This window comes from Neodiprion lecontei, chromosome 3 (genome assembly GCF_021901455.1).
Source record: "Neodiprion lecontei isolate iyNeoLeco1 chromosome 3, iyNeoLeco1.1, whole genome shotgun sequence".
Classification (NCBI taxonomy): domain Eukaryota; kingdom Metazoa; phylum Arthropoda; class Insecta; order Hymenoptera; family Diprionidae; genus Neodiprion; species Neodiprion lecontei.
This window is the reverse complement of record NC_060262.1, coordinates 22,840,838-22,856,723: the sequence shown is the minus strand read 5'-3', so window position 1 is coordinate 22,856,723 and position 15,886 is coordinate 22,840,838.

Genomic DNA, 15,886 nt, shown 5'->3' with positions numbered 1-15,886 from the left:
AGATGAAATAAATCCCGGGGTTTTCTCGGATTTCTTAACTGAAATTTATTTGACCGTTACTTTGATATCGATAACTGGCATTACTGGACATATTACCGAATGAATAACAAACATTGAACTTATTTAATTTTGCAAGTCTTTCAGCATTATATTTCAATAAAGTATTATTATTTTTCTACTCATTTGAGAATATAGCCAACCACGCGCTCCCGGCTGCTGTTTTCGAGATCATTACGGGAATTGGTCGGGACAGACTGACAAACCGACAGAAGGACCGATATTTTTCTAGAGATTTGTTTTCCGGATACTGGGGATGAGACGAGGGTTCAGGATTGAGGCATTTAAAGTAAATATGGGTTTCCAAGTTAAAATAATACTTGGTAATCTATTGATTACAACATGTACTTGGTGTCGAGAGGTAAAGTCGGGAAGGTAGATGGAAGGTGAAGTTGAATGAGCAAAGCGAAGCGTGAGTGAGTGCAGAAAGCGAAGTGCAAGTTCAGTGTTCTGGGTATCAAAGGAGATGATAGTCAGGTGTGGACAGGGTGTCTGGCGGAATAAAGAGACTTCCAGATAAGAGAGACAAAGAATGAATTGTCAGTGCGACAGGGTGATGATCATGTAACATGATAAAAAATAAAAATTAATTATTTTGGAATTAATTTTATCGAAATAGGATCACAGACTATCTTATCATTGATTTTTTCAGATTTCATAAGATGTGAGAAGTTTTAATTTAGTTACAGGCTATCTATATCAGCTTCATTCATTCCATTAGAATGTGCTTATGTTTCTGTTTTTCCATTTTTTGAATTTTTAATAGTCCATTACGGAACAAAGCAAACATAAAGTTTCTATGAGATGTGAGTCTGATTTGATCTTTTCAAATGACAAATATTTCTTGAGAAAAATGAAAGCCATAGGACGATGAGCATAGTGAATCCGTCCTAGAAGAATATCTGGATCATCATTTGAGCGTAAGTCGGTAATAATAAGATACGTTGATCCTACAAGTTTCAGAGCTTTATCTACTTTGGTTATCGGAAACCGAAAATTTTCGGCTCGGAATATGAAGAAAAAGTAAGGCAAACCCCTTTGCATTTTTGGCAAAAATTTTCGCGGTTTTGAAGAGTGCTGGAATAAATTCTTTCGTGCACTATTCCAACGTAATTTTGCGAGAGAAATCGATTGGGCGCAGTCCCAATACGCTGCGATCGACGCATCAAAAGTTACAGCCAAAAAACGAGAACCTGGAATTTCGACATTTTTCAGCAGGTGCTTTTTTGCTCGCCGTTTCTCTCATCTTGGTCCCACGCTCTTTTTGCTGCGTTTTCTGAGTTCCTGAGGGTCTAATTAGTCAGGTAAGGGTCATTTGAATCGAATCTGAGACCAAAAATTTTCGGCTCGAAAAATGAAGAAAAAGTAAGGCTAACCGACGACCGACGATTGTACCTCCTCCTGATTGCAGTGTTCAATATCTTGCGCACGGGGCAACCCGCATACTTGTCCGCATTATTCTCGCTTCGTGCACCTGCAGCTTCCACCTCCACGTTGCGAAATCCGGGTGAACTTGTGCTGCCCCTTCCGCATTCTGAGGCTTTTCGTCACTCCCTGACGGTCAAAGGCGCTCGACACTGGAACTCTCTACCTACCGAGCTCAGGTCTGTCTCGACGCTCGCGGTTTTAAAGCACGATCTGTATCAGCATCTCTTCCGGACAGAGGAGACCCGCTCTTGATGGCGGCTCGTCATCCAGTCTTCTCCACCTCCTGTTTCCCACGTTTCTATGTTTCTGTGTTGCTGCTTTCTTAGCTTTATTCTGCTTTCTTGACTTTTCTTTTCTTTTTCGCTTTTTTTCTGACATTGTCTTCGCCTTCTTTCTCTGTTCTATTCTCCGTTCTAGTTTTTATCCCTAGATCTTAAATAGTAATATAGAACTAGGCTAAGGTTTTGAAATTAAGGCTCTGTTTCTTTTTAATTTTGCAATGATGTTTTCAAATATTGTTATGGAAAAGATGAAAAATAAACCATTAAACCATTAAACCCTTTTGCATTTTTTGCGAAAATTTTCGCGATTTTGAAAAGTGCTGGAATTAATTCTTTCGTGCACTATTCCGACGTAATTTTGCGAGAGAAATCGATTGGGCGCAGTCCCAATACGCTGCGATCGACGCATCAAAAGTTACAGCCAAAAAACTAGAACCTGAAATTTCGACCTTTTTCAGCAGGTGCTTTTTTGCTCGCCGTTTCTCTCCTCTTGGTCCTACGCTCGTCCTGCTGCGTTTTCTGAGTTCCTGAGGGTCTAATTAGTCGGGTAAGGGTCATTTAAATCGAATCTGAGACCAAAAATTTTCGGCTCGAAAAATGAAGAAAAAGTAAGGCTAACCCCTTTGCATTTTTTGCGAAAATTTTCGCGAATTTGAAAAGTGCTGGAATAAATTCTTTTCTGCACTATTCCGACGTAATTTTGCGAGAAAAATCGATTGGGGGCAGTTCCCATACGCTGCGATCAACGCATCGAAAGTTACAGCCAAAAAACAAAACCTGTGATTATATGAATCCTTACGTAATGTTTTCGATGTTTTCTTATACTGAAAATATTTATTGCTGTTCCAGGTACAACCCGAGGTGGTTATCGGTGGTTGTTCGAGGTGGTTGGCGATTGTTGGAGGTGGTCGGAGGTGGACGAGGAGGAGGACGAACGGAACTGAGTCTCAAAGCCCTGTTGATATAAAAGCAGCTATTCGATAGAAATTATAGTTTATAGTTTACACAGCCCATTGCATGATATTTCATTATAAATACGTATGTTTCAATGTATGGAGGAATAATTTATCAAATATCCAGAGGTCATGTGCAAATAATAAATGAATTGATTCGACCGCAGTTTGATGTATTCATTAGAGGTTTCACAATAAATTTAAGCTTTGTTACTTCTTTTATTTTATTATGGATAATCAAAAACATTTCCGACTATTCGTGCTGTGGAAGCATGGGGATTAAACCAAATGTAGCAAAAGATTAGAAACAGTGTATGTAGAGTACGGGTATTTTTCTAATAATGCAAATAGAATAGAATACCACGCCTTGCGAATTAGCTTTCCAGACAGAGATGAATGATGAATTTTAAGGACTGCATTATCGTTGTTGAATACTCTATGCCTCATGGGAAAAGAAAATCTGTAACGATAAAATTGATGCACCGGATCATCGTCGACTTTAACTTTTGAAATGTCCCACCATTTTCGAACGCCTCCTACCTCCCCCTGCCACCTCCGGCCATCAATGGCCACTTTCGACCACCCCCTATCACCTTCTGCCAGCGCCGACCACCTCCTACCATTTCCGAACACCTCCAACCATCCTATTCACCTATATTACTAGATTAGCTATGATATGAAAAGAGAAGAATTATTCATTTCGAAATGGGATTCTATTCGACGCGCGCTCGATGTATTCCATAACATTAGTATTCACAATTATTCCAACAACTTTTCATTTGCTCTCTCGATCTTGAATTTTCATAGGCATAGAATCGAAACGCTGTTTTAGCTGGTCGCAAGTGAAGCATCTGCGTTGGGTGGAGGAGCGGAATTGTTTTTCGAAAAGTATTCGGATGGAAAAAAATTCAGAGTAACTGCAATACATAACGGATGCGCTAATTCTGAACGAGATGAAATGGATGCTTCGTATATGAGACAGTATTTAACGCTGCGTAGTGATTTAAAGACCTAGAAAGGTGATAGGGAGAGAAAGAACGACGCTCCTTAACACTTCGAGTGTATTTTGACACACATTTGAAAGATACGAGCGAAATTTTTCATCATCCAACTGTCGCAGAACGGCAGCGTTATTAGCCGACCCGTTCACTGAAGAATATATCTTCAGTCAACGGCTGACCATCGAAGGGCCTGGCCGCTTGAGTCTGGAATCGGCAGGAGAGATAAAGTGTGTATTTCTTGTATGAAATGTGAAAGCTAAAATCATTATACATCATATCATATCATCATACATCATACATCGTACATCATACATCGTACATCATACATCGTACATCATACATCGTACATCATACATCGTACATCATACATCGTACATCATACATCATCATACATAGTATCAAAGTTCGAAACCATAGTTTGGATGTCGGATGTTCAGAAAGTGACGTCACCAATTCAAAATCAGCTAGCCGAATTCCTCAGTCGGGAAACAACCGCGCAGTAGAGCGGACGTATGAGAGTCGCGCTCCGCAAATTTCGAGTACCGGGTTCTCAACCTCCCGGATCCCGCGCTTCGGGTCCGCTACGTATTTCGAGTACCGGGTTCTCAACCTCCCGGATCCCGCGCTTCGGGTCCGCTACGCGGTGAAACTCGACTTCCAGGATAAGCGCTCCGTGGCTCCTCGTTCATGTTTACAATAAATTATTTCAATTCGTTTTTCGCGCAAGCCCAAATTCAATAGCTGTCAGTCCGCTAATAAAATTTCTCGACTTCCAGGATAAGCGCTCCGTGGCTCCTCGTTCATGTTTACAATAAATTATTTCAATTCGTTTTTCGCGCAAGCCCAAATTCAGTAGCTGTCAGTCCGCTAATAAAATATCTCGACTTCCAGGATAAGCGCTCCGTGGTTCCTGGTTCATGTTTACAATAAATTATTTCAATTCGTTTTTCGCGCAAGCCCAAATTCAATAGCTGTCAGTCCGCTAATAAAATATCTCGACTTCCAGGATAAGCGCTCCGTGGCTCCTCGTTCATGTTTACAATAAATTATTTCAATTCGTTTTTCGCGCAAGCCCAAATTCAATAGCTGTCAGTCCGCTAATAAAATTTCTCGACTTCCAGGATAAGCGCTCCGTGGCTCCTCGTTCATGTTTACAATAAATTATTTCAATTCGTTTTTCGCGCAAGCCCAAATTCAGTAGCTGTCAGTCCGCTAATAAAATATCTCGACTTCCAGGATAAGCGCTCCGTGGTTCCTGGTTCATGTTTACAATAAATTATTTCAATTCGTTTTTCGCGCAAGCCCAAATTCAGTAGCTGTCAGTCCGCTAATAAAATATCTCGACTTCCAGGATAAGCGCTCCGTGGTTCCTGGTTCATGTTTACAATAAATTATTTCAATTCGTTTTTCGCGCAAGCCCAAATTCAATAGCTGTCAGTCCGCTAATAAAATATCTCGACTTCCAGGATAAGCGCTCCGTGGCTCCTCGTTCATGTTTACAATAAATTATTTCAATTCGTTTTTCGCGCAAGCCCAAATTCAATAGCTGTCAGTCCGCTAATAAAATTTCTCGACTTCCAGGATAAGCGCTCCGTGGCTCCTCGTTCATGTTTACAATAAATTATTTCAATTCGTTTTTCGCGCAAGCCCAAATTCAGTAGCTGTCAGTCCGCTAATAAAATATCTCGACTTCCAGGATAAGCGCTCCGTGGTTCCTGGTTCATGTTTACAATAAATTATTTCAATTCGTTTTTCGCGCAAGCCCATATTCAGTAGCTGTCAGTCCGCTAATAAAATATCTCGACTTCCAGGATAAGCGCTCCGTGGCTCCTCGTTCATGTTTACAATAAATTATTTCAATTCGTTTTTCGCGCAAGCCCAAATTCAGTAGCTGTCAGTCCGCTAATAAAATATCTCGACTTCCAGGATAAGCGCTCCGTGGTTCCTGGTTCATGTTTACAATAAATTATTTCAATTCGTTTTTCGCGCAAGCCCATATTCAGTAGCTGTCAGTCCGCTAATAAAATATCTCGACTTCCAGGATAAGCGCTCCGTGGCTCCTCGTTCATGTTTACAATAAATTATTTCAATTCGTTTTTCGCGCAAGCCCAAATTCAGTAGCTGTCAGTCCGCTAATAAAATATCTCGACTTCCAGGATAAGCGCTCCGTGGTTCCTGGTTCATGTTTACAATAAATTATTTCAATTCGTTTTTCGCGCAAGCCCAAATTCAGTAGCTGTCAGTCCGCTAATAAAATATCTCGACTTCCAGGATAAGCGCTCCGTGGTTCCTGGTTCATGTTTACAATAAATTATTTCAATTCGTTTTTCGCGCAAGCCCATATTCAGTAGCTGTCAGTCCGCTAACAAAATATCTCGACTTCCAGGATAAGCGCTCCGTGGCTCCTCGTTCATGTTTACAATAAATTATTTCAATTCGTTTTTCGCGCAAGCCCAAATTCAGTAGCTGTCAGTCCGCTAATAAAATATCTCGACTTCCAGGATAAGCGCTCCGTGGCTCCTCGTTCATGTTTACAATAAATTATTTCAATTCGTTTTTCGCGCAAGCCCAAATTCAGTAGCTGTCAGTCCGCTAATAAAATATCTCGACTTCCAGGATAAGCGCTCCGTGGCTCCTCGTTCATGTTTACAATAAATTATTTGAATTCGTTTTTCGCGCAAGCCCAAATTCAATAGCTGTCAGTACGCTAATAAAATTTCTATAACTTTATAATCTTCTCATAATCTTTCTGGTAGATTATATCGATAAAAAAATTATATCAAACCTTACACATTATTTTTGATTTGTTCTCATGCTGAAAATATTTATTAGTATTCGGGGTATAACTCGAGGTGGTTGGCGGTGGTCGTTGGGGGTGGTTAGGGGTGGTTGCGGGTAATCTCGGTGATTCGGGAGGAGGGGGACGAGGATTTGTGCTCGGTGAGTAAAACACTTTTATAATATTTGATGGCAATTATAATTATATTTTATCTAAAATATTTCAAACTAATCATGTTTACATTAAATTATTTCAATTCATTTTTCGCGCAAGCACATATTCAGTAGCTATGAATAAGCTTATACAATTTATTATATTATTAATTAATTAATGAATATTCTTATAATATTTAATGGCAATTGTAATTATGTTGTATTCAAAATTTTTCAAACTTGTCATGCTTACAATAAATTATTTCAGTTCGTTTTTCGCGCTATTCAGTAGCTATGAATAATCTTATACAATTCATTATATTATTAATTAATTATTTAATTAATTACTCAATCATATTAATCTTTACACAATATTTTCGATGTGTTCTTATACTGAAAATATTTATTACTATTCAAGGTATAACCTGAGGTGGTTGAAGGTGTTCGGAGGTGGACGAGGAGGAGGACGAGGAGGACGAGGATTTGTGCTGGGTGAGTAAAACACTTTTATAATATTTGATGGCAATTGTAATTATATTTCATCTGAAATATTACAAACTTGTCACGTTTACAATAAATTATTTCAATTCATTTTTCGTGCAAGCACATATTCAGTAGCTATGAATAATCTTATAAAATTTATTATATCATTAATTAATTAATTAATATTCTTATAATATTTAATGGCAATTGTAATTATATTTCATCTGAAATATTACAAACTTGTCACGTTTACAATACATTATTTCAATTCATTTTTCGTGCAAGCACATATTCAGTAGCTATGAATAATCTTGTACAATTTATTATATTATTAATTAATTGATCAATTACATCAATCCTTACACAATATTTTTGATGTGTTCCTATACTAAAAATATTCATTACTATTCCAGGTATTACCCGAGGTGGTCGGAGGTGGACGAGGAGGAGGACGAGCTGGACGAGGAGGAGGACCAGGTGGACGAGGAGGAGGACGAGGTGGACGAGGAGGAGGCGGGGTGGGTCGTGGGAGAGGACCTCTCCTCTCCTCAGAGGAGGGGAGGGGGAGGGGCAGGGAAGGGGGAGAGGTGGGCGGGGAGGGGGAAGGGAAGGGAAGGGGAGGGGCGGGTGGCGGGGAGGGGGAAGGGGAGGGGAAAGGGAAGGGGCGGGGAGGGGGAAGGGAAGGGAAGGGAAGGGGAGGGGCGGGTGGCGGGGAGGGGGAAGGGGAGGGGGAGGGGAGGGTGGCGGGAGGGCGGGAGGGAGGGCGGGAGGGAGGGCGGGCGGGCGCGGGAGCGGGGGGGTGTACTGCTCCATTAACTCTAACAGGCTCGCATCGACATCCGTCCTCCACTCTCTCCCTCCCGCCCTCCCTCCCTCCCTCCCTCCCTCCCTCCCTCCCTCCCGCCCTCCCGCCCTCCCTCCCTCCCGCCACCCTCCCCGCCCCTCCCCCCCGCCCCTCCCCCCTCCCCGCCCCTTCCCCCTCCCCTCCCCTTCCCCCTCCCCGCCCCTTCCCCCTCCCCTCCCCTTCCCCCTCCCCGCCACCCTCCCCTTCCCTTCCCTTTCCCCTCCCCGCCCACCTCCCCCCCTTCCCTGCCCCTCCCCCTCCCCTCCTCTGAGGAGAGGAGAGGTCCTCTCCCACGACCCACCCCGCCTCCTCCTCGTCCACCTCGTCCTCCTCCTCGTCCACCTGGTCCTCCTCCTCGTCCAGCTCGTCCTCCTCCTCGTCCACCTCCGACCACCTCGGGTAATACCTGGAATAGTAATGAATACTTTTAGTATAGGAACACATCAAAAATATTGTGTAAGGATTAATGTAATTAATCAATTTATTAATAATATAATAAATTGTACAAGATTATTCATAGCTACTGAATATGTGCTTGCACGAAAAATGAATTGAAATAATTTATTGTAAACGTGACAAGTTTGTAATATTTCAGATGAAATATAATTACAATTGCCATCAAATATTATAAAAGTGTTTTACTCACCCAGCACAAATCCTCGTCCTCCTCGTCCTCCTCCTCGTCCACCTCCAAACACCTTCAACCACCTCAGGTTATACCTTGAATAGTAATAAATATTTTCAGTATAAGAACACATCGAAAATATTGTGTAAGGATTAATATGATTGAGTAATTGATTAAATAATCAATTAATAATATAATGAATTGTATAAGATTATTCATAGCTACTGAATAGCGCGAAAAACGAACTGAAATAATTTATTGTAAGCATGACAAGTTTGAAAAATTTTGAATACAACATAATTACAATTGCCATTAAATATTATAAGAATATTCATTAATTAATTAATAATATAATAAATTGTATAAGCTTATTCATAGCTACTGAATATGTGCTTGCGCGAAAAATGAATTGAAATAATTTAATGTAAACATGACTAGTTTGAAATATTTTAGATAAAATATAATTATAATTGCCATCAAATATTATAAAAGTGTTTTACTCACCGAGCACAAATCCTCGTCCCCCTCCTCCCGAATCACCGAGATTACCCGCAACCACCCCTAACCACCCCCACCGACCACCGCCAACCACCTCGAGTTATACCCCGAATACTAATAAATATTTTCAGCATGAGAACAAATCAAAAATAATGTGTAAGGTTTGATATAATTTTTTTATCGATATAATCTACCAGAAAGATTATAAGAAGATTATAAAGTTATAGAAATTTTATTAGCGTACTGACAGCTATTGAATTTGGGCTTGCGCGAAAAACGAATTGAAATAATTTATTGTAAACATGAACCAGGAACCACGGAGCGCTTATCCTGGAAGTCGAGATATTTTATTGGCGGACTGACAGCTACTGAATATGGGCTTGCGCGAAAAACGAATTGAAATAATTTATTGTAAACATGAACCAGGAACCACGGAGCGCTTATCCTGGAAGTCGAGATATTTTATTAGCGGACTGACAGCTACTGAATTTGGGCTTGCGCGAAAAACGAATTGAAATAATTTATTGTAAACATGAACCAGGAACCACGGAGCGCTTATCCTGGAAGTCGAGATATTTTATTAGCGGACTGACAGCTACTGAATTTGGGCTTGCGCGAAAAACGAATTGAAATAATTTATTGTAAACATGAACGAGGAGCCACGGAGCGCTTATCCTGGAAGTCGAGAAATTTTATTAGCGGACTGACAGCTATTGAATTTGGGCTTGCGCGAAAAACGAATTGAAATAATTTATTGTAAACATGAACCAGGAACCACGGAGCGCTTATCCTGGAAGTCGAGATATTTTATTAGCGGACTGACAGCTACTGAATTTGGGCTTGCGCGAAAAACGAATTGAAATAATTTATTGTAAACATGAACGAGGAGCCACGGAGCGCTTATCCTGGAAGTCGAGAAATTTTATTAGCGGACTGACAGCTATTGAATTTGGGCTTGCGCGAAAAACGAATTGAAATAATTTATTGTAAACATGAACGAGGAGCCACGGAGCGCTTATCCTGGAAGTCGAGTTTCACCGCGTAGCGGACCCGAAGCGCGGGATCCGGGAGGTTGAGAACCCGGTACTCGAAATACGTAGCGGACCCGAAGCGCGGGATGCGGGAGGTTGAGAACCCGGTACTCGAAATTTGCGGAGCGCGACTCTCATACGTCCGCTCTACTGCGCGGTTGTTTCCCGACTGAGGAATTCGGCTAGCTGATTTTGAATTGGTGACGTCACTTTCTGAACATCCGACATCCAAACTATGGTTTCGAACTTTGATACTATGTATGATGATGTATGATGTACGATGTATGATGTACGATGTATGATGTACGATGTATGATGTACGATGTATGATGTATGATGATATGATATGATGTATAATGATTTTAGCTTTCACATTTCATACAAGAAATACACACTTTATCTCTCCTGCCGATTCCAGACTCAAGCGGCCAGGCCCTTCGATGGTCAGCCGTTGACTGAAGATATATTCTTCAGTGAACGGGTCGGCTAATAACGCTGCCGTTCTGCGATAGTTGGATGATGAAAAATTTCGCTCGTATCTTTCAAATGTGTGTTAAAATACACTCGAAGTGTTAAGGAGCGTCGTTCTTTCTCTCCCTATCACCTTTCTAGGTCTTTAAATCACTACGCTGTTTTCGCTGCGTTTTCTGAGTTCCTGAGGGTCCAATAAGTCAGGTACGGGTCATTTGAATCGAATCCGAGACCAAAAATTTTCGGCTTCAAAAATGAAGAAAAAGTAAGGCTAACCCCTTTGCATTTTTGGCGAAAATTTTCGCGATTTTGAAAAGTGCTGGAATAAATTCTTGCCTGCACTATTCCGACGTAATTTTGCGAGAGAAATCGATTGGGCGCAGTCCCAATACGCTGCGATCGACGCATCAAAAGTTACAGCCAAAAAACGAGAACCTGAAATTTCGACATTTTTCATCAGTTGCTTTTCTGCTCGCCGTTTCTCTCCTGTTGATCTTACGCTTTTTTCGCTGCGCTTTCTGGGTTCCTGAGGGTCCAATCAGTCAGGTAAGTGTCATTCAAATCGAATCTGAGACCAAAAATTTTGGGCTCGAAAAATGAAGAAAAAGTAAGTCCAACCCCTTACCATTTGTTACGTGGGGGTGAGAATGTACTCAGCGGTGGTAGTTAATGATTATTTGAATAATCAAGCTTCCACGTAGCCACAATGAACAAAAATCAAATCCAAGAAAGACCTACCTTTCGATAAGCCGGTAATTTGTAGGATCGTGTTGGTATAGTCCTGTACAGGTCTGTGACGTTTGTTGAAATGATTGAGGCGATTTCATAGTAATAGAAATGGGAAAAGGTTGTCGTTCAAAATAAATGGTTCGACGTGATTCAACTGGTAAAAGATAAAGTATATTTGGTACGATATGGTAATTGAAATGTGTGGTAACAATGAGTGTTGATAATGACGTAACAATTTATAAAGTGTTTGAATTTATATAACAATCCACACCGACGGACGAATTTATATTCAAATGCAGAGAAGCTGCAGAATCGCTAAATTTGACCGTTTGCGTATTTGAGCAAATCGTGTGTTATTCTATTCTAATGTTATTATTATTAGATACCAAGAACATCTATCCTGAACGATACTTATAACTAGCGAGTCGTGATTATTGTATTGTATCTCTCTTTTTAGATTATCTTAAATTAATTATATTTCCTGTTGTTATTTCTTGTTGGTTAAATCTTGGAAACAATACGTATGACTTAATTGGGGTAGTGGAGCTAGCCACCAACTCTAGTCTTACCTTTGACTAGATATTATGATAGTAAATTTTGATTAGACAGGTGAAGACATTAGAATTCGTTCAATGTTGATGATTAGCACTCGGATTGACTTATCTTTAGATGTAATACGACGAGATTGAGAGCCGTCGGATCGTGTCGGTCTGCGTCAGTAGAATTTCCGGATCAGGGCCTCACCTCGAGATCGGAAGGGTTGACGAGTCCGAACGTTGTTAACGTTGAGCACTTAGTCTTTGTAAATTTAGAATAATACTCTATTATCGAAAGCTATGGTTGAAAATGTCAATTTGATTCACTCGCGGTTTTGATATATATATTGAAAGGTGATTCTAACGATTATTATTTCAAGATGATAATGTAACTGGTTATTATTATAAACACTCAACATTACCAGATCCGGATTGAATTTGGGCAAAACTTGGTTATTTTTGATGAAAACCGAATATCATAAGAATGTCTATTTTCGAAATAAATAGATTTAGTAAAGAACAGGAAAGATGGAACGTAGAAGATAGTGAGTCTTCAAATCACAGGATAATATGATTGCTCGAATTTGTCGGATTAGCAAGAGGCTTTAGGCCGGTCAAAACTAAGATTTTCCGAACGCTACTATTGCTCAAGATGGGCTAATACGGGTTGACGTCCACGCACCTCGCGACTTAACAGAAGAAAGACGCGGCTTCTTGGGCCTGAGGGTCCAAGGACCTGCAGTTGTAATAAGTTACAACGGTAATTAGCCAATGAGGTGCGAAGGCGACCCCCTGGTGCCCGAATCTATATGGTCAGCGCTACTCCACGCTCTTTGACGGTGTTCCGACGATTCTCAATCTCGTCGGTGATATATTAAAAATATGAACAAGAGATATTTACATACAATATTCACACATTCATTCATACATCCTGATAAGTAATCTATTTTAATTTAGTTCACAATGGATGAATAGTTTATGCTAAATATCAATGATAATTTTTCCTTAAAAAGAGAGGTATTATTAGGCTGAGCTCCGCTGTTACTAGCTCAGCAGTCTCCTATCTCAGTTCTTGGTACCAGTCATAAGAAACAATTTGGAACCTAATACTAGGGATCATTGTCGGTCTCTACGTGACTTTTGCCACGTGGAACTCGCCGTTATTACAATATGAGATTTTAATGAAATAATATCTGTGCATTGAAGAAATTAAAGAAATGAAATGAAATGGATTTTGAAAAAGGTACGCCAAGGCGGTACCCTACCCTACCCTATACCCTACCCTATACCCTACCCTACCCCTCCCCTCTCCTCGTCGCTCCCATCCGCCACCCCTTCCCGTCCCGCCCTCTTCTTCAGCCTACTCCTACTCCCGATTCTGTTCCTACTCCTACTCCTACTTCTGATCCTACTCCTATTACTACTCCTACTCCTATTCCAGATTCTACTTCTACTTCTACTCCTGATTCAGCTCCTACTCCTACCCTTGATTCCACTCCTGATCCTACTCTTACTCCTGATCCTTCTCCTACTCCTACTCCTACTCTATTCAATACTTTAGAATGATATACTCAGAGTGCACGAATCCTCCTCATCCTCGTCCACCTTGTTCTCCTTGTCTTCCTGGTCCTCCTCCTCGTCCACCTCCGACCACCTCCAACCACTGCCAATCACCTCCAACAACCACCGATAACCACTTCGGGTTATACCTGGAATAGTAATGAATATTCTCGGTATAAGAACACATCAAAAATATTGTGTAAGGATTATTATAATTAATTAAATCATCAATTATATAATAAATTTTATCAGCGCATTTATAGCTACTGATTTGTGCTTGCGCGAAAAATGAATTGAAATAATTTATTGTTAACATGACAAGTTCGAAAAATTTTAAATACAATATAATTACAATTGCCATTAAATATAATCAAAATGTTAAACTCACCGAGCACAAATCCTTGTCTTTCTCGTCCACCTTGTTCTACTCGTCTTCCTCGTCCTCCTCCTCGTCCACATCCGACCACCTCCAACGACCACCGCTAACCCGAGATGGTTACCGGTGGTAACTAATAAATATTTTCAGCATTAGAACACATCAAAAATATTGTGTAAGGATTAATATTATTTTTTTACTGACACATTTTACCAAGAAGATTATGAGAAAATTATACAAAATTATATAAAATTTATTAGCACAACGATAGCTACTGAATTTGGGCTTGCGCGAAAAATTATTTGAAATAATTCATTGTAAACATGACAAGTTTAAAAGATTTTAGATACGATATAATTACAATAGCCTTTAAATATTATAAAAATGTTATACTCACTGTGCAGAAATCCTTGTCTTCCTCGTCCTCCTCCTTCTCCTCCTCGTCCACCTCTTGTCCCTGAAGTCGAGTTTCACTAGGTAGCGGACCCGGAGCGCAGGATCCAGGAGGTTGAGAACCCGGTACTCGAAATCTGCGGAACGCGATTCTCATCCGTCCGCTCTACTGCGCGGTTGTTTCCAGACTGAGAAATTTGGCTAACTGATTACTACAGATCGATGACGTCAAAATAGAAAAAATTTTGGGTGACGTCACTTTCTGAACATCCGAAGATCTAAGCTTTGGTTTCGAAGTTTAATACTATATATGATGTATGATGATGTATGATGTATGATGATATGATATGACGTATAATGAATTTAGTTTTCACATTTCGGACAAGAAATACACACTTCATCTTTCCTGCCGATTCCAGACTCAAGCGACTATATGTATAGGCCCTTCCATGGTCAGCCGTTGACTAAAGATATATTCTTCAGTTAACAGGTCAGCTAATAACGCTGCCGTTCTACGACAGTTGGATGATAAAAATTTTTGCTCGTACCTTTCAAATGCGTGTTAGAATACACTCGAAGTTTTAAGAAGCTTCGTTCTATCTCTCCCTATAATAAAAAAATCGCCGACAATCACCTTTTTACCTTTTCACCGGGATGTATTACAGTTACTCTGAATTTTTTTCCATACGGACACTTTTCGAAAAACAATTCTGCTCCTCTACCCAACGTAGATATTTCACCTGCGACTAATGAAAACAGCGTTTCGATTCTATGCCTACGAAAATTCAAGATCGAGAGAGCAAATGAAACGTTGTTGGAATAATTATGAATATTAATGTTATGGCATACATCGAGCGCGTGTCGTATGGTATCCCATTTCGAAATGAATAATTCTTCTATTTTCATATCATAGCCGATTATTGTAGATAATCTAGTTCCTCTCCTGGAAAATTATAAAATTTATAGTATGCATCACGTATTAATCGTAAATGGATCATATACTTTTTGTTCTCTGCATCACTATTACATCTGAACTATTATCATTTATGATCCATGTATACATTCTTCTCTCGGGTATCTATACTTTAATGAAATCACTGTTTTGCTACGAATTTTGGAAGAAATTTATTCTTGTTATTAATTTCTTGTATCACCGACAAGTCGGTAATTACACACAGGCTAAGTACTTGCTTAGGCTCTCAATTGCGAAGACTGTGTTACTCGGAAGGTGAATGCAGCCAGCATCATGTCGAAATCGGTAACTCTGATGTTCTGCAATAAGTTCTCAACTCTGTCATTGGACCATCTCTGGGAGCGCAAGTGCACGACGATTTTCGGTTATCACACCAAAGCCCAATTTCGGCAACTGTCTTTATATTCTTCAGTCAACGTAGGAGGACCAGGATGTCGGGGATGACGGGGGGGAGGGCGGGGGAGGTGGTCGGAGGTGGTTGGAGGTGTTCGGAAATGGTAGGACGTGGTCGGCACTGGTAGGAGGCGGTAGAGGGTGGTAGAAGGTGATCGGAGAAGGTAGGAGATGGCAGGGGGTGGTAGAGGGTATTGGGAAATGGTAGAAGTTGGTAGGTGTTCGGAGGTGATCGGAGGTTGTTGGAGGTGTTAGGGGGTGGTAGGTATTCATTATCCATGTAGTGTTAATTTTTCTAAACTTGTGCCTATGCAATAACAGAT